Source organism: Cajanus cajan, chromosome 1 (assembly GCF_000230855.2).
Source record: "Cajanus cajan strain Asha chromosome 1, NIPB_CcT2T_4, whole genome shotgun sequence".
In the NCBI taxonomy this organism is placed as follows: Eukaryota; Viridiplantae; Streptophyta; class Magnoliopsida; order Fabales; family Fabaceae; genus Cajanus; species Cajanus cajan.
The window spans coordinates 18,507,744-18,524,176 of record NC_138517.1 but is presented as its reverse complement, the minus strand read 5'-3'; the positions used below and the strand labels follow the sequence as shown (position 1 = coordinate 18,524,176).

General features: G+C 27.6%; 1 long non-coding RNA gene across 10 annotated transcripts; it reads left to right on the top strand.

The window, feature by feature from the left end:
• The first annotated feature begins 10,920 nt into the window (after positions 1-10,920).
• LOC109791038 (uncharacterized) lies at positions 10,921-16,433 on the top strand. Of its 10 annotated transcripts, XR_014434363.1 has the most exons (8): positions 10,940-11,169; positions 11,958-12,045; positions 13,306-13,412; positions 13,486-13,528; positions 14,135-14,261; positions 14,896-14,954; positions 15,173-15,282; positions 15,374-15,690. It is a non-coding gene; the product is annotated as an uncharacterized LOC109791038 (long non-coding RNA). The 10 variants fall into 10 exon arrangements; XR_002238991.3 differs by lacking the exons at positions 13,486-13,528; positions 14,135-14,261 and having other exon boundaries at positions 10,921-11,012; positions 11,093-11,169; XR_014434360.1 differs by having other exon boundaries at positions 10,937-11,169; positions 13,486-14,261.

Sequence of the window (16,433 nt, the reverse complement as noted above, 5' to 3'; positions counted from 1 at the left end):
TTGTGGTGAGAAGTTAAAATAATATGTTGAATCTGTCTAGTTCGAATCTTATAACTATCATTATATTTTTTTATAAATAAAAGAATAAATTAAATTGTTATTGACAAATTAAATAGTTTTTTTATACCATTGTACTTTTATGAACTACTCTAAACTATTTAATCTCCAAAAACAAATCATCAATTATTATCTAGTTTTTATAACTATTTTTTCTATCTTTAAATATCTATTTTTTTATTTTCTAAATAAACATATATGAGTTTGTTTCTCACTGATTAATATATATATATATATATATATATATATATATATATATATATATATTGTAAGCTGGACATTCTGAAATTTTCTAACTGTTTCTTATATATATACACTAAAAAAATGTCACTTAGAGTCTCTATTTTTTAAATAAATTAAACTAAGTAAAAAATAAATCATATAATAGGTAGTTACATGAGTAGTTATTTAAAAAAAAAAAGGAAAATTAAAATGGAAAAGACATTATATGTGTGTGACATAAAAAAATTTAGGTCATCGAGGAATATGTGCAAGAACTATGAATATTAACTTAGCTAAAACCTAAATATTTAATATAGTACAACAAAATGTGTTTTTATTAACATTAGAAAAATGTGAGTAATTTATGAGTAAATGTTACAAATATATTTTGTAACATTTTATTTAATATAAAATAAAATCAATGTTACTAAAGATTTTTAGCAACATTTTCAAATTAATGATGACATTTTTGAAAAGTTACTAATTATGGTATTTTATAATATTTTAATAATATTTTTAAGTATTTATAAACTTTAGATTGTACTATCACTTATAATTTATCACTCTAGTTTACAACTCTTTTAAAGTTGAATATAACTTAAGTTTTTATATATACATAAAAAGAATACATCCTAGATCAGTGGCCATTAAATTTATAATCACGTATCAAAATTTATTTATATTAAATTTTATTTTATAATTATATATACTTTTTATGTGTTATTATTGTACTGAGACTTTAATTTAAGAATACAATTATAAATGGAAGAAGTATATTATATATATATTATATATATACTTAATTTTAGAAAATAATTATAAAAAAATATTGAGATAAAAATAATATTAACATATCTAGAATAATATTTTCTAAAATAAATGTTGCAAAAACCTATTAATTTAATCTATAGTAATAGTTTAATAAATGTAAATAGACAAATGTTACTAAAAAAATATTAAATGTAATAGCTTTTGTCATCAGAAATTTCATAAATTAATTATTAAAAGATTTACAAAATGAATTTTGAATATTTTAAAATTATGAAGATTTATTGTTGGAAAAGATACACCCATATCTAGCTTTCATGATTTTGGCTTTGCATATTTCAAATCTTTTGTATCAAGTTATTATTGGCCAAAGGAAAATTATTGTGTTAAAACTCTTCTGTGCGCTGTACTATTTTCTACATGTGATTGACCAATAAATCCTGTTGTCGCCATGAAATTTAAAAAATAACAAGCAAATAACAACGTCAAATAAAAGCCACAAAATCAAAATTAAAAGAGCTACTATGCATTAGACTCCGATGCAAAGATTTCATCATTTTTGTATGTCTCATACTCTCATATAGAAAATGAACAACGTCAAGAAAAAATATCAACTAAATGAAGCTTTTAATTTGATCTTTATGTAATGAGTTGATGGGATAATTTGGATGATATAAAAAAAATGAATTAATGGGTGATATACAAGTCGGTTCAATATCCAATCACTGTGTTTTTTTAATTATTATTTTTATTGGTAGATAAAAATTATAATAAGGTTCGAACATATAAGATGTTACAGATATTAGTAATTTTATTAATTATATATTTTTTCATGCATATGTTATTTTGAATGCTATATTTGATTTCAATGTCTTTTTATTAATAAATAATTTCTTGAAAACGTAAGCAATGTTCTTGTAGATTTGACCGGATTATCACTTGAGCTTCAAACATAATTGAGTCAATCGAGTATTCTTTCATTCGAATATTTAAATCATTGTTTCTAGAAATTATTTGTCCTTGACTTTGACGGATAATTAATTGAGTATTAATTGACCATGTATATATTAAGAAAATTAGTTAAGTTGATTTAATATATTTTATTTTATATAAAAGTTAAAATTTATTTTTTAATTATCTTATATAATATTTATTGAAAACAGTAATCATATTTATTTAAATAGTATTTTTTAGATGGTAACATTAAATATGGTAAAATTTGTTAAATTTAATTTATAAGACAAAAAATTAGGTACTTTTTAACTTGAATTATATGAATCTAGGAGCATTATTTTTTATTCAATTATTGGTTTGATCAAGCAATTAGATTAATAAGGCAAATGTAATTGTTTGAACAAATCCTATTATGATGGGATCTCACCAATTTAATATGCACTTGGGCTTTGAAAACATTGCAAGTGTATATTTGGATGTCGTAATGCCTAGACCAAGCATAGGAATTTGAAAGAGATATTAGAGTATCATATTCGAGCCAGACAGGTTTTATTTGACGCTGCACGACAGTTATTCTTAAAAATGGAGTGAGTATGCATATGATACTCTAATCTATGACAGCACCAGAAGCGTACGTGACCATAAAGCGTGAGGTTTTATAGTGACTAGATGAGATACATATTTTTATAATTAGAATTTATATTTATATAATTTAATATAATAATACATCCTATATATAATGTTCATATGCGTGATGAACATAAATTTACTTGATTTGGATACATTCAACTCTTTTTAATTCTTATTCTTTGTTTTACTCCATGTAAACTTACCTATCCACTACTACAAGATGCATATTCTACATCGGTTCCGATGTAGAATAGAGCAATTTAGAAAATGTATACATTTCTACATCGGTTCTGAAATCGACGTAGATATCTAAAATGAAATTTACATCGGTTCTCAGGAAAATCGATATAGATTTAAGCTTAAATCTACATCATTGATGTAGATTTAACCATAAATTTACATTGATTTTCTTGAGAACTAATGTAGATTGCATTTATTTATATAAAAAAATCATGCTTATTTTTTGATTCATTTTTATTACCTGTAATGAACATATATAAATCTTAGACAAATTTTTCGTCTATATATAATGGATAAATATTGTCAATCAAGATTAACTTGGTCACCAAATTACAATAATAAAAATCACACAAACAAATTATCAGTTTCAATTTATCAAATATTGTATGGTGCCACACCTTTTCCCCCCTTTCAAGTTAAACTAGTTACATTTATATAATTTTTAAAATTTAAACTAGTTAAAAACTAACAATTTTCAAGAAGTTTAAAAAGTTATACATAAATGCTCACGTATAATGTTAAACACCCTACCAATAAGAAGCTACACAATAACACATCACGATCCATGATAGAAATGTTTGGAAAAGGTAAGGCAAGATAAGCAGCCTCCAAGTAAAGAAAGAACAAAATATAGCATCAATGATTTAGACAATATATTATGACTTTATAATTGGACACCATGCCAACAAAAATTCCATTTAGATGGTTTAGTGTTAATAAAAACAAAAAAACCAACATTTCTTGATCCAATAAAGATAACCAAGACACACAAATCATTAAATAAAATGCTATCAAATTAAAGATTTCAATCATTTAAAAGAAACTATAAAATCAAGAGCAAACCCCCCAACCACCCTATGAAACATATATGGAAATGTAAAAGGATAGATCCACAGGAACCACAAAATAAATAATAAATAATCAGAATTAGGGATAAAAATTAGAACCAACTCAGCAAAACTTTTCAACTAAGTGATGCAGAAAAAATCAACATAAAACAAGCTTCACATAGGCATTTCAATCACAGAGGTCGCTATAGAAGCATTGCAGAAAAGGAATTAACATAAAACACACCTCCTCGTATTCATAATCACGATCACTCCTTAATTTCCTAAGGATAACGAACCTAGGGAGCAATTATTTCTCCTTCATCATCTTTAGCGTGATCTAAATGCCAAAAAGGATTATCTAATAATCAATGTTGAATAAGCTTTCCTCAAGACATTACTTGTTGTCATAACAAACACGATCCAATATTCACACACAATATTTACACAGGTATACGCTGCTCACCATCCAAATCTTCAATGGCATCTCCACTCTCATCATTCAAGTTACTGATGATTTCAATAGGTGCAATCTATAATTTAGAAATTCAGGCATAAGATGGTATTGTCACAACAAATTGGAGGGTCAACTAATCAACGTGGTTGGTAACAAAGATATGCACAAAACAATATCATCATAACAATTAGCAATTTACGAAAACAAAACTTCAAAAAACTGATTTTATGGCCTTACACCCAATCAAGAAAAGCACAGTGAGGAAGCATATTTTCGTTACAGATATTAACAAGAAAATACACTCGCTTCTAGAACCTCCTCCTTCATCTCATTTTGAGTTTCATCCGCCATTGCTGCAACACAAATAAAATTTGTACATGATTAGAATTAAAAATACATATAAAAAAAATACTAAAAAGTAAGTAAATAAAAAATAATGCAAAAAATTAAGCTCCAATAGAGAGTTCTTCGCGGAGAAAGGGCTCTCATGCAGGTTTGCAAATGCTTCTCAATACTACATCAATTATTAGGTGAACTGATGTAGATCTATTTATAATTATTCAAAAAAAATTTACCGCGCATTCAATACTACATCGATTCTAGTAAAAACGATGTAAAATACTCAATATTTACATCGATCCTAGTCATAATCGATGCAAATATGTTTTATATTTTACACTTATTTACAAAAATGCCACCACATTTGATTTCTATATCGTTTTTACCTAAACTGGCATAGAATTGACGACGTTAAACAGTAAATTTCTAGTAGTGATCACACCTATACAAAAATTATGTAGAAAATAGTTACCTCCATAATTATCAAACTTATTTGGTTTTTACCATTTATTTAAAGTGCCTTAATATTATTTTTTTATATACAAATATTTTATGGTTAGATTGATTTTGAAGGTCATACCCAGCTTAAGGTGTAATATGGTCATTATCGTGATGAAAGGGTATTATAATTGAGAGTGCTAAATAGGGAACAATCTAGGTCATTATACACGAAAACACAAACATATTTAATTCATATTTTATCATATAAAATTAGCAAGAAAATGTAATATTTCAAAATAGTATTTAATCAATAAAATAAATAATTAAGAATCAAAAAATTTAATTAGAGAAGTATCAATTCAAAATTTCAATCTCTACAGTAAAATTTTTATAGTTTAACAATAAATGTGAATTCTCAATCAACCTAATTTAACATGAACTTAATAAAAAAAGCGTAGATATAAATCTAGATCTATTAATTCCATCAAAACTAGGCATGGCAACGTGGCGAGGTTTATGTTTCCCACCGCGATACCTGCTGGGGATAAAATCTAGAAATTCATCCTTGTCATCGACGGAATTCGAGTTTCCCCACCCCGCCCCGTGCTCGCTCTTGGATCTTTTCTTTCTTCTATTTCTAATAATTATGAAAAAAAATTTAAAAAAAAATAAAAGAAAAGCAATATAATATAAGTGTTTACATATAAAGGTTTCTAATTTTGGTTTATATATATATAAGGATAATTTTTTAATTATATTATTGAAAGAGGCGGGGGTGAAGGCGCGGGTGGGGTGGGTATTACCAATCGAGGAAAACTCAAACTCGGTCAACACGGGTTTTTCCATCTAAATCAGGACAGGTTCAGGTGGGAACCAACAGGGCTAGGTTAGAATAATGTCATGCCTAATCAAAACATGAAACATAATCAAAATCTCACAATTTTAATAAAATTCAAGAATGGTCAACGTTTGAATTAGGTAACTTAGATTATTTTATATCTAAATCTAAATTTAGATATAAAATTAATCATCAATCTCTATTCTAGATCCAAAATGAAATTCGCAATCATGAAGAATGAAAATAAACCTAAAACTGAGAAGAAGAGAAACAAATAATTCATTCAGTAAAAAAATTGAGAACTTGAATTTTACCATAATTTTTAAAACCCAGAATTAATTAACAAACTAGTAACGCATAACAATCATGTTGTAGCAATCCAATTCGTGTAAGTAAGAGAGAAAATTAAAGAAAGAATTTTGAAAGACTTCTAAGAGAAAAATCTCAAATTTTGAAAAGTGAAGTATATCTATCATATGAAGTGTATACGTGTTACGCTTATTTATAGAATACATTAATAGGCCTAATCAGAGTAATTAAATGTTCAGTATGTTAAATCAACTAATTATTATATCACCAAATAAATCATAACATTATATTCTAAAAATAAAAAGAAAAATACTACGTAGGACCATAACTTTGGGATGTATTTTTAGATCATTTAATATTCAAATTGGTCTATGCTTTTAACATAGAAGTTGTAAAAAGCAAATACTATGTAGGACCAAATTAATTGAGTATTAATTGACCATGTATATATTAAGAAAATTAGTTAAGTTGATTTAATATATTCTATTTTATATAAAAATTAAAATTTATTTTTAAATTATCTTAAATAATATTTATTGAAAACAATAATCATATTTATTTAAATAGTATTTTTTAGATGATAACATTAAATATTGTAAAATTAGTTCAAATTTGTTTAATTTAATTGATAAAAAAAATAGGTACGTTTTAACTTGTATATATGAATCTAGGAGTGTTATTTTTTTTTCAATTATTGGTTTGATCAAGCAATTAAATTAATAAGGCAAATGTAATTGTTTGAACAAATCCAATCATGATGGGATCTCACCGGCCAATTTAATATGCACTTGGGTTTTGAAAACATTGCAAGTGTATATTTGGATGTCGTAATGCCTAAGCCAAACATGGGAATTTGGAAGAGATATTAGAGTATCATATTCGAACCAGACAGGTTTTATTTGACGCTGCACAATAGTTATTCTTAAAAATGGAGTGAGTATGCATATGATACTCTAATCTATGACAGCACCAGAAGCATACATGGACCATAAAGCAGTGAGTATAGGTGTTCAAATATCATTATCCTTACCCTACTTGCACTGCATTGATACTTGCACATCTAATTTCCATGACCAACCAAACCAATAAGCAATGTTTTTGTGAATTAGACTCAATCAATTAAGTATAACTTCAATTCGAATATTCAAATCCTATGCTGATAATTGAGTCATTAATTGACTATATTTTTTGTTCAAATCCAATTATAACGGGCTCTCGCCAATTTTATATGCAGTTTGGTTTTCAAACACTGAAAATGCATGTTTTGAGCGTACCACATTTCATTATGGAAGAGATAGATGCCAAACTGACACAGATTTTATTTGACACACAGCACAACAGTTGTGTTTTAGTAGAGAGGCAGAAAGCAGTGGTAAAACATATTAGCCTGAAGATGAGATACAGATCCGTGAGGTTTTATGGTGACTAGATGAGATACATATTTTTATAATCAGAATTTATATTTATATAAATTTAGTATAATTATACATCGAATATGTATTGTTCATATGCGTGATGAACATAAATTTACTTGATTTGGATACGTTCAACTCTTGTTATATATTCTTTGCTTTACTCCATGAAAACTTACCTATCACACCTATACAAAAATTATGTAGAAAATATTATTATCTCCCTAATTGTTGAACTTATTTGGTTTCTAACCATTATTTAAAGTTCTTTAATATTATTTTCTATAGACAAATATTTTATGGTTAGATTGAATTTGAAGGTCATACCCAACCTAAGGTGTAGTATGGTCATTCTCGTGATGATAAGACATTAATTATAATTGGGAGTACAAAATAAGAAATAATTAAGTCATTTTTCACGAAGACACAAACACATTTAATCCATATTTTATCACATAAAATTAGTAAAAAAAATGTAATATTTCAAAACAGTGTTTAATCAATAAAATAGTGGATTAAGAATAAAAAATTTAAATGAAGAAGTATCGATTGAAGGTTCCAATTTGTATAGTAAAATTGTTATAGTTCAACAATAAATATAAATTCTTAATCAACCTAATTCATTATAAACTTAATAAAAAAAAACGTAGATGTAAATATAGATCTATTAATTCTATCAAAGTATGAAATGTAATCACAATCTCACAATTTTAATAAAATTCAAGAATGGTGAACATTTGAATTAGGTAATTTAGATTATTTTATATGTAAATCTAAATCTAAATTTAAATCTAAAAATTAATCTTCAATCTCTATTGTAAATCTAAAATGAAATTTACAATCATTAAGAATGAAAATTAAACCTAAAAGTGAGAAGAAGAGAAATAGAGAATTCATTCGGTAAAAAGATTGGAAACTCGAATTTATTGTAGATCTTGAAACCTAGAATAGATAAATGAATTAGCCACGCATGATAATCATGTTGTCGCAATTCAATTCATGTAAGTAAGAGAGAAAATCGAAGAGAGAGAAATAGACAGGGAGAGAGAGAATTTCGAGAGTCATTTAAAAGAAAAACTTAATTTTTGAAAAATCAGGAATATCATATGAAGTGTATATCTGTTACACTTATTCATAGACTACACTAATATGTAATTAGAGTAATTAAATATTTAGCCTACTAAATCAATTAATTACATTATTAAACAAATTATAACATTACATTCTAAAAATAATTAAGAAAAAATACTATGCAGGATCGAAACTTTGCAATGCATTTTTGGGCACTTAATATTCGAATTGGTTTTTGCTTCCAATAAAGAAGTTGTAGAATTCTTTCTTATCTATCCAGGAACATCATGAACGATCAAGTGCGATGTTAGGAGCTCTAGATATAGTCTACGTAGAGTGTAAAAATATGTCAAATTGCAAAAATTAATTAGAATTTACAATCATCACTAACTAAAATCATTAATACAAATCAAATATAATCTATCAATTATTCACATTATTAAATAACAAATCATCCAAATTAATGCATTAAAATATGCGTGTCAAATACACAGCAATATGGTCATTCTCATGACGAAGGGTCATTATAATTGAGAGTGCAGTTAATTAATATAGTAATTAGGAGTATAGAACAATATTCCTTCCATTTTTTTTTCATAGTTATTTTGACACTATTTTTTTATTATTTTTTTATTATCATTTTTTTTAAAATTAATGACTTATTATTATTTTTTTTCATTTTTACCCTTGATAATTAATGTGTGTTTATTGAACAATGTGTTTATTCATTTTCAATGTACTTATTCTTTTTCCAACCACCTGAAGAGTATACTAGAAAAATAAATAATAAATACTTAAAAAAAAACTAAAATATCAGTCATTTTCTTAATTTTTGTGTGTTAAATGTCAAAAAAAAAAAAAAATAGGAGTACTTTATAATTCAATATAATCATGTCTAATGGTGAATATTTGGTATGTATATTGATGATTAAGAATTCAAATATATGCACTTAAGTAGCTTAATTAACCATATATATCCATTGAGCCATTATGCAATTTAAATCCATAACAATCTCAATTTTTTTTTAATGATTGAATGCTTATAACAAATATATATTTTAATTTATTTGTCTTAACCCTTTTATTTGTTTTGTCTCCTTTATTTGTTTTTATGCAAGGATCCTCGGTTTCATTTGATAATTTATCTATTGATCATGAGCTTTGGATACCAATTCAGTTATATGGGCACAAACTTTTTCACTTGACTTTTGTAATGTTATTCTTTTTGGTGAAACCAAATTAGACCAAGTAAAAAATTATTCATACTTGTTTTGACCTGTTTTGTCAAACTCCGGCTAAACAATGACTACAGACTAATTAGACGAATCTGCCTTTTCTAATTTTTCAGTTTTGGCTTATGAAAATTGTGATCAAATTAAAACTCAATGGACATTAACATACCAGGAATAAGATCAACCAGCATTATTTGGACATATGACATTTTTGTTGTCATGTACAAATTTGGATAACAATTTGAATGTGACAGACTATTAGCAGCGCCCTCATCATAAAACAAGGAATATAAACCTTTACATTTTAATTTATATATTACAAGGTCTCCGTTTAAAAAGAAAATAAAATATAAAATTACAAATAGAATATACAATAAAAGTCAACCAGATCAATAAATTTCTTCAAACAATGATTTGCTTTACATTAATTGTACACATCAATATTACACATATATCCAACACATCCAACAATGCATGATGCTTTCATTCGAGTGTGGAATTTTGAAGCTAGTCCGCCATAAACTGCAAATTTAATTTTATGCTACAATTCAGATTATACATAATATATGCGTATGGCAAAATATAAGCAACGGATACAATGAAGTGAAATGGTACTTCTCGGAATTAGCGATTGAAAGATTAAAGAATGAAATTAATAAGTAAATTTCTAAATTCAGTTTCTTCCCAAGATGTAGATAATTTTTTATATAAAAAACAATGTATTCTCCCTTTCCATATCAAAAGGAGTTACTAATTTATTTTACTAATAAGGCAGAGAAATAAAAATAACTAAGTTCAAACACTACTAAAAATATGTCATTTACCTAAGAATTTTCATGCAAAAATATTTGTAGGAAATTATTACAAAAATTCTTGCAAATGTGAATCTCCAATAAATTATTCCAAATATTTTTGTAATTTTAAATTGGCAGAAAATTCTTGCAAATTTTACTACAAAAATATTAATTATATGAATTTTTTTGTCACAAAATAAAATTTTTAAAAAAATTTGTAGGATTTTTTTTTTATTTTCCTACAAATTTTGTTTTAAATATAAATTTACAGGTAATTTGTTTTTTTTTTAAGTAATATTTCCTCCAAATTTTCCTATTTACGATTATTTTATGAATTTAAAAACTGAAAATATTTTCCTCATCACCTCCACCGTGCCACATCCACAACACTTCTCTCCTTTCCTCGCACTGCACAACATCTGTTAGGGTTTTCATTTTTTCTCCTTTTCCTAATTTTTCTCACCGCATAACACTTCATTTTTTGTGTGCTTTTGAATGTAGAGTTGAAGTACCAACTCAATGAGATAGAAGACAATGCTTATAATCTGAAAAAATGTAGAAGCAGATGTTGGCTGAAGGTAAGATGTTGGTTGGATATGTGTCTCGTTTATTGATTGCATACCTTTTTAAACCACATTTTTGTTTGTTAAGAGCTAGCTAGGATTTGATAGCATGTGAAAGTGTGAATGCAGGGAGAGGAGTGACTGAACAAAGCAGAAACAAGGGAGAGGAGTGTGTGCTTGTTGTTATTGTGATGTCTATCTATTTAATCACGTGTGTCTCTGTTTGTCTCTCATTTTAATGTATGCTTGATTTCTTGCACTTTATGGAGTAATTAATGTATTTGTGAAAATTTAGACAATGTTAACTAGATCCTGTAAAAAAAGCTATCTCAGTGTAGAGTACCTTTTTGGTGGTGGGTGGGGTTGCTGGGGTAAGGATGGCTTGGCTTCGAATTGAAGGTTGATATGATTTCCTTGCTTTCTTCCATGTTCTGAACCTGTTTGATTTTGATCTAAGTTGAAACTGCCACTGCACATACTTGTTCTTCCCATTCAAAACCGTATTATTATTGTTCTTGCACACATCCCCTGTGCTCCTTATGAATATGCTTTTCCCTATGGAAGACATCTCTGTACACTGAAAATACATTAAGGAATTTTTATTTGATTGAAACTAGGGTAGTTCACTTCATTCAGCTCAGAACACAAGATAAACAGTATATAAAAGATTAGATATATTCATATTCATATTCACAAGGAATCAGAGAGAATTATAAGTCACTCAGCTGCATGTGATTTTAATTCAATCAAACTTACAATTATCTATATATTAATTTTTGTTTTTTTCTTGAAAATCAAATCAGGAGAGGGAAGGGAATGCTAATTTCTCAGTTTTGTAAGAGTTATAATTCTTTTACGAAAATGAATAAGGGGTGACCGGGAGATTACAAGGTAATATCTATTCTTGTTCCTTTCATTCTAAAATGAAAATGTATGCTGCCTTTCATCAAAACTCTTTCACCCGAACATATTCTTATAGGTCTGACAAAGTTAACAATGTTTCATATATATCACAAATAACACTGTCTTCAGGCTTCAACTTCTTCAGTTATAGTAGAACTATTAACTAAATTTCAATTTGGCTAGGCTTGGTGGATTTTGATTTGAATTTTATCAAGTATGTGAGTGCAGAATTCTTCTAATGCTACTTTCATAGAATGAACTATTCATTATATGTATTTCAACCCTATTGAAAGTGGAGTTTTCTCAAGAATGAATGACAATTTATTACTAGAGATTCTAGAGTTTCTACCTTTTTAAAAAATGACCATTTTTTCTTTGTGTAGCTGAATAAGAACACGTGAACAACTGTTATTGCTATATTGCAATCTAATATGTTAGTAGACCATTTAACATAATCGGATATCAAATTTAAGAGAAAATGCTCTGGTTTTTGGAAAAAAAAAAAAAATTACTCTGTAGACTACAGAACATGGGTGAAGAATCTTATCCTACTATAGCAAATTAAAATGCATACTCCAAACCTTCAAACTCTAAAATTGCTGAAGTGCACTCATATCCAGAATACAGATTGATAGTTTGCTGTTTGACTAGTACATTAGTTGATACTTGAGAGGTGATATATTGTTTCTAACTTCTGGATTTTCTGAAATATGTCTATTCTTCATTCTCCCTATATGTTCTAGTTGATTCTTATTGGTAACATGTAAATTCTTTTTTGCTGTATTTTAATTGAATGTATTTCTGGAAGGCCTAATAGAGGACTGGGCATTGAGCAGTAGAAGCTAGAATCTGTCAAGAAGTTTAGGATTGTCTCAGCAATGATTCTAGAAATTCTGTTTCTAAGATTTGTTTAGAATAAGGCACATGAATTTCTAAAAAAAAATTGCAAATTGAATGCTAAGTACCAAGTTACCAAATAAGAAAAATATATATATTTAACAATATCAAACTATTTTAAAGCCCATAAATTTATAATTTTCAAGAAGGAATGCACATTACATATAAAACATGAGTTTGAATTAAAAACTTTTAAAAATGTACTGTCTGTGTTTCTTAGTGATGATTTTGATGCAGCTTTTGAGCACTCGCTCAAGTATGATGTTGGAAAAATTTTCTTTTTTGGGAAGTTTAAGTATATTCACTCTACATGTTTCTTGTGCATTTCTTGGATGTATATTATATGTACAGGAAAACTGGTACCTAGAGTGGCACTTCGACGTATTGATAGTGTGGACTTTGGCAAAGACCAGAGAAATTTCTAAAGCAGAAGATCTTCTAAAGGGCTTAAAAAACAGGTGAAAGTGTTTTATTTTGCATAAGGCATTTGAGATACAATAATTCTGACATATTCATGTTATCTTACTATAGGATTCTGAGGATGACTAAAAAGAAACAACAACGCATGCAGAGAGTAATGATGCTATGCTTTAGTAGCTGCTTCCATGAATATATGAAAATGTAGTTAGATAGTATGTCTAGTTCATAGCTCTTATTCTTTATTCTGTTGGAGTACGAGACATGACAACCTTTCTTTGTTGCACTCACTTTGTCACATACAACCTTAACCAATAATGTTACCGGAAATTTATCATTTACGGGTCATTCAGAAGTAGGGATGGATATTGCACAAATGGGTAGATTCTAGGTTGGGTGCTGTGGCTCTTTTTACTTGTTTAAAAAAATTAATTACTGTTGGATTGGATTAGTAAATAAGTCCTTATTGAGTCAGTTTTGGTTCTACATTCTTGATTCATTGTTTGCATTTTGTTGAGTTAAAAAAATTGAGAGATATTGTGTGTCATGCTCATACTCGTACTTGGATGGTTCAACCAGATTATTTCCCAGCAATAAATAACTGCATGAAAAACCTATACAACTGCGTTGTTTTCTTTTCTACTGATGTTGCTGTTATAATAAGGTTCTCATTAGCATGCTTTTGCTTTGCTTTGCTTATTCAGAGGAAATGTATTTTTTCTTAGTCAAAATTGTTTCCTCCATTTCTCTTGTTTGAACTTAGCTTGCAGAGGCACTTTATGCATATGAAAGAGGTGACGACAGACATGGACTGGAATTACTTGATCCAAATTTGTTTAGAATAAGGCACATGAATTTCTCTATGCATATTGGATGCTCATTGGTGTCAAGTACTTAGCTTCTACTGTTAAGATTACAGATTGATAGTTTGCTGTTAGACTAGTACATTTAATTGATACTTGAGAGGTGATATATTGTTTCTGACTTCTGGATTTGCTGATATATGACTATTCTTCATTCTCCCTATACGTTCTAGTTGATTCTTATTGGTAACATGATTTTCTTTTTCTGCTTTATTTTAATTGAATGTATTTTTGGAAAGCCTAACAGAGGGAACAGGGTATTGAGCAGTAGAAGCTAGAATCTGTCAATATAAAATATCTACGTAATTTTCTTCAATTTACGTAAGATAAATTTTATTTAATCATTTTATTCACAATTTTAATAACAAAAATATGGAATACTTATTCATTTTAAGTTGTTAAATTATATTAAGTCGTTTTTCTTTTCTTTTCTTTATACTTCTAGATATAAGTAATTTTTTAAAAATATATGGCAATAAATTTTCTTGTTAAAACACTGCCCTTCTTGTTAATATAATAACATCTTTTTAAATTGAGTAATTAAAAGAAGTGTTTACTTATTTTCTATTTCTTATGTCATTAACCTTTTTACTAGGTCATTTTTATTTTGTTTATGTAGTACTCAAAGATAATGTTCTAATTATCTAAGTTTATAATGCAGTACCATGAAGTGCCTTGTGATAGTTTGGATGTTTAGATACTTTTAATTATCTGTTAGAGGTATGTTTCCCTCCTTAACTTCCAAATTATAGTCCTGCTTCTAATTTATTTACTCTTGTTGTATGTTATTTTTTTTAATTGTTATTATTAGATATAAATATTCAATAATATATTTTAAAATATATTTTATTTTCTGTTAGAGTTATTCTTTTAATTTTGTTGTTTTTCATTATTATGAGTTAACCTTTTGAGATTATTGTTTGATTCTTGTCTCCTAGTCATTTTGGAGTCAATTTGAACATAGAAATGTCTACACATCAACATAACAATGAAAGTGATGACGAAGATGATGAAGACAATGGTGATGAATATAGTGATCATATTGAAGGTGATATTTGATACCTTTTCATTCTTTGAAAGAGGATTTTGCTTTAATATCTTCATTTTCTTTTAATGAAAGAGGATTTACTTTTATGTAGGGCATGGTTGATTATAGGTACAAGTTATGGTGGATTGTAGATACAAGTTGACTCTAGTTCATGGTATATCATGCATATACAACAACAACAACCAAGCCTTTATCCCACTAGGTGGGGTCGGCTATATGGATCAAACGACGCCATAGGGATCTATCATTTATTTTTTAGTACATGGATTTTGCCTTGACATTTTCATTTTTTCATTTATTTTTATGCAAGGCATGGTTAATTGTAGGTACAAGTAATGGTTGATTGTAGATACAAGTTGATTTTACTACATGGTATATCATGCATATGGTATATCTTTTATTTTTTCATACATGGTATTTATAAGTTTATCAATGGCTGAGACTTTGGCAAAGTTTCCTCACCTAGGCATAGTAACAATTTATACTCTATTATTGTGGCTTATCATTTACTATTACTCTAGACCTCATTCTCAGAAGAATTCATATTTAGCTTGCTATGAACTTGGGAAACGATTGTTATATTTGGGTTCAATAGTTGCTCTATATATATAATGAAACACATTAATTAAGCAATAGGAATTGAACTGTGGGGTAGTGTTTGTGGTTGTGATCCTATACGTGCTCTTGATACCAGGCTTGCTTTTTCAGGTGCCTGGTGGAAACTTTTAGACAAGTGGTGCATCCATTCTCGTTCATTCTCTCCTCTACTTTGGTCTCATTTGTTTGTTCTTGATCTCCATTAAGGTCTACTTTTACATAGGCTAATCACTTCATTTGCCTATGTTAAGATAATTCTATAAGATATAGTTTAGATATACTAGTTTATTCTCTCCTAATTTTTAGTTTAGTTTCCTTAGTCAGTTTTATCTAAATTCCTAAACTTTAGGGATTGATTATGTTTTATGCCTATTTATTTTATTGTATCCATCAATTCAATAACATGAAAATTATTCAGATTTAAGTTGGTATCACAGCCTGGTTCGATCCAGGGACCTATGGGTATCACAGCCTGGTATCACAGCCTGGTTCGATCCAGGGACCTATGGGTTATGGGCCCACATTATATACTATATATTCATCTTTATGTTTAA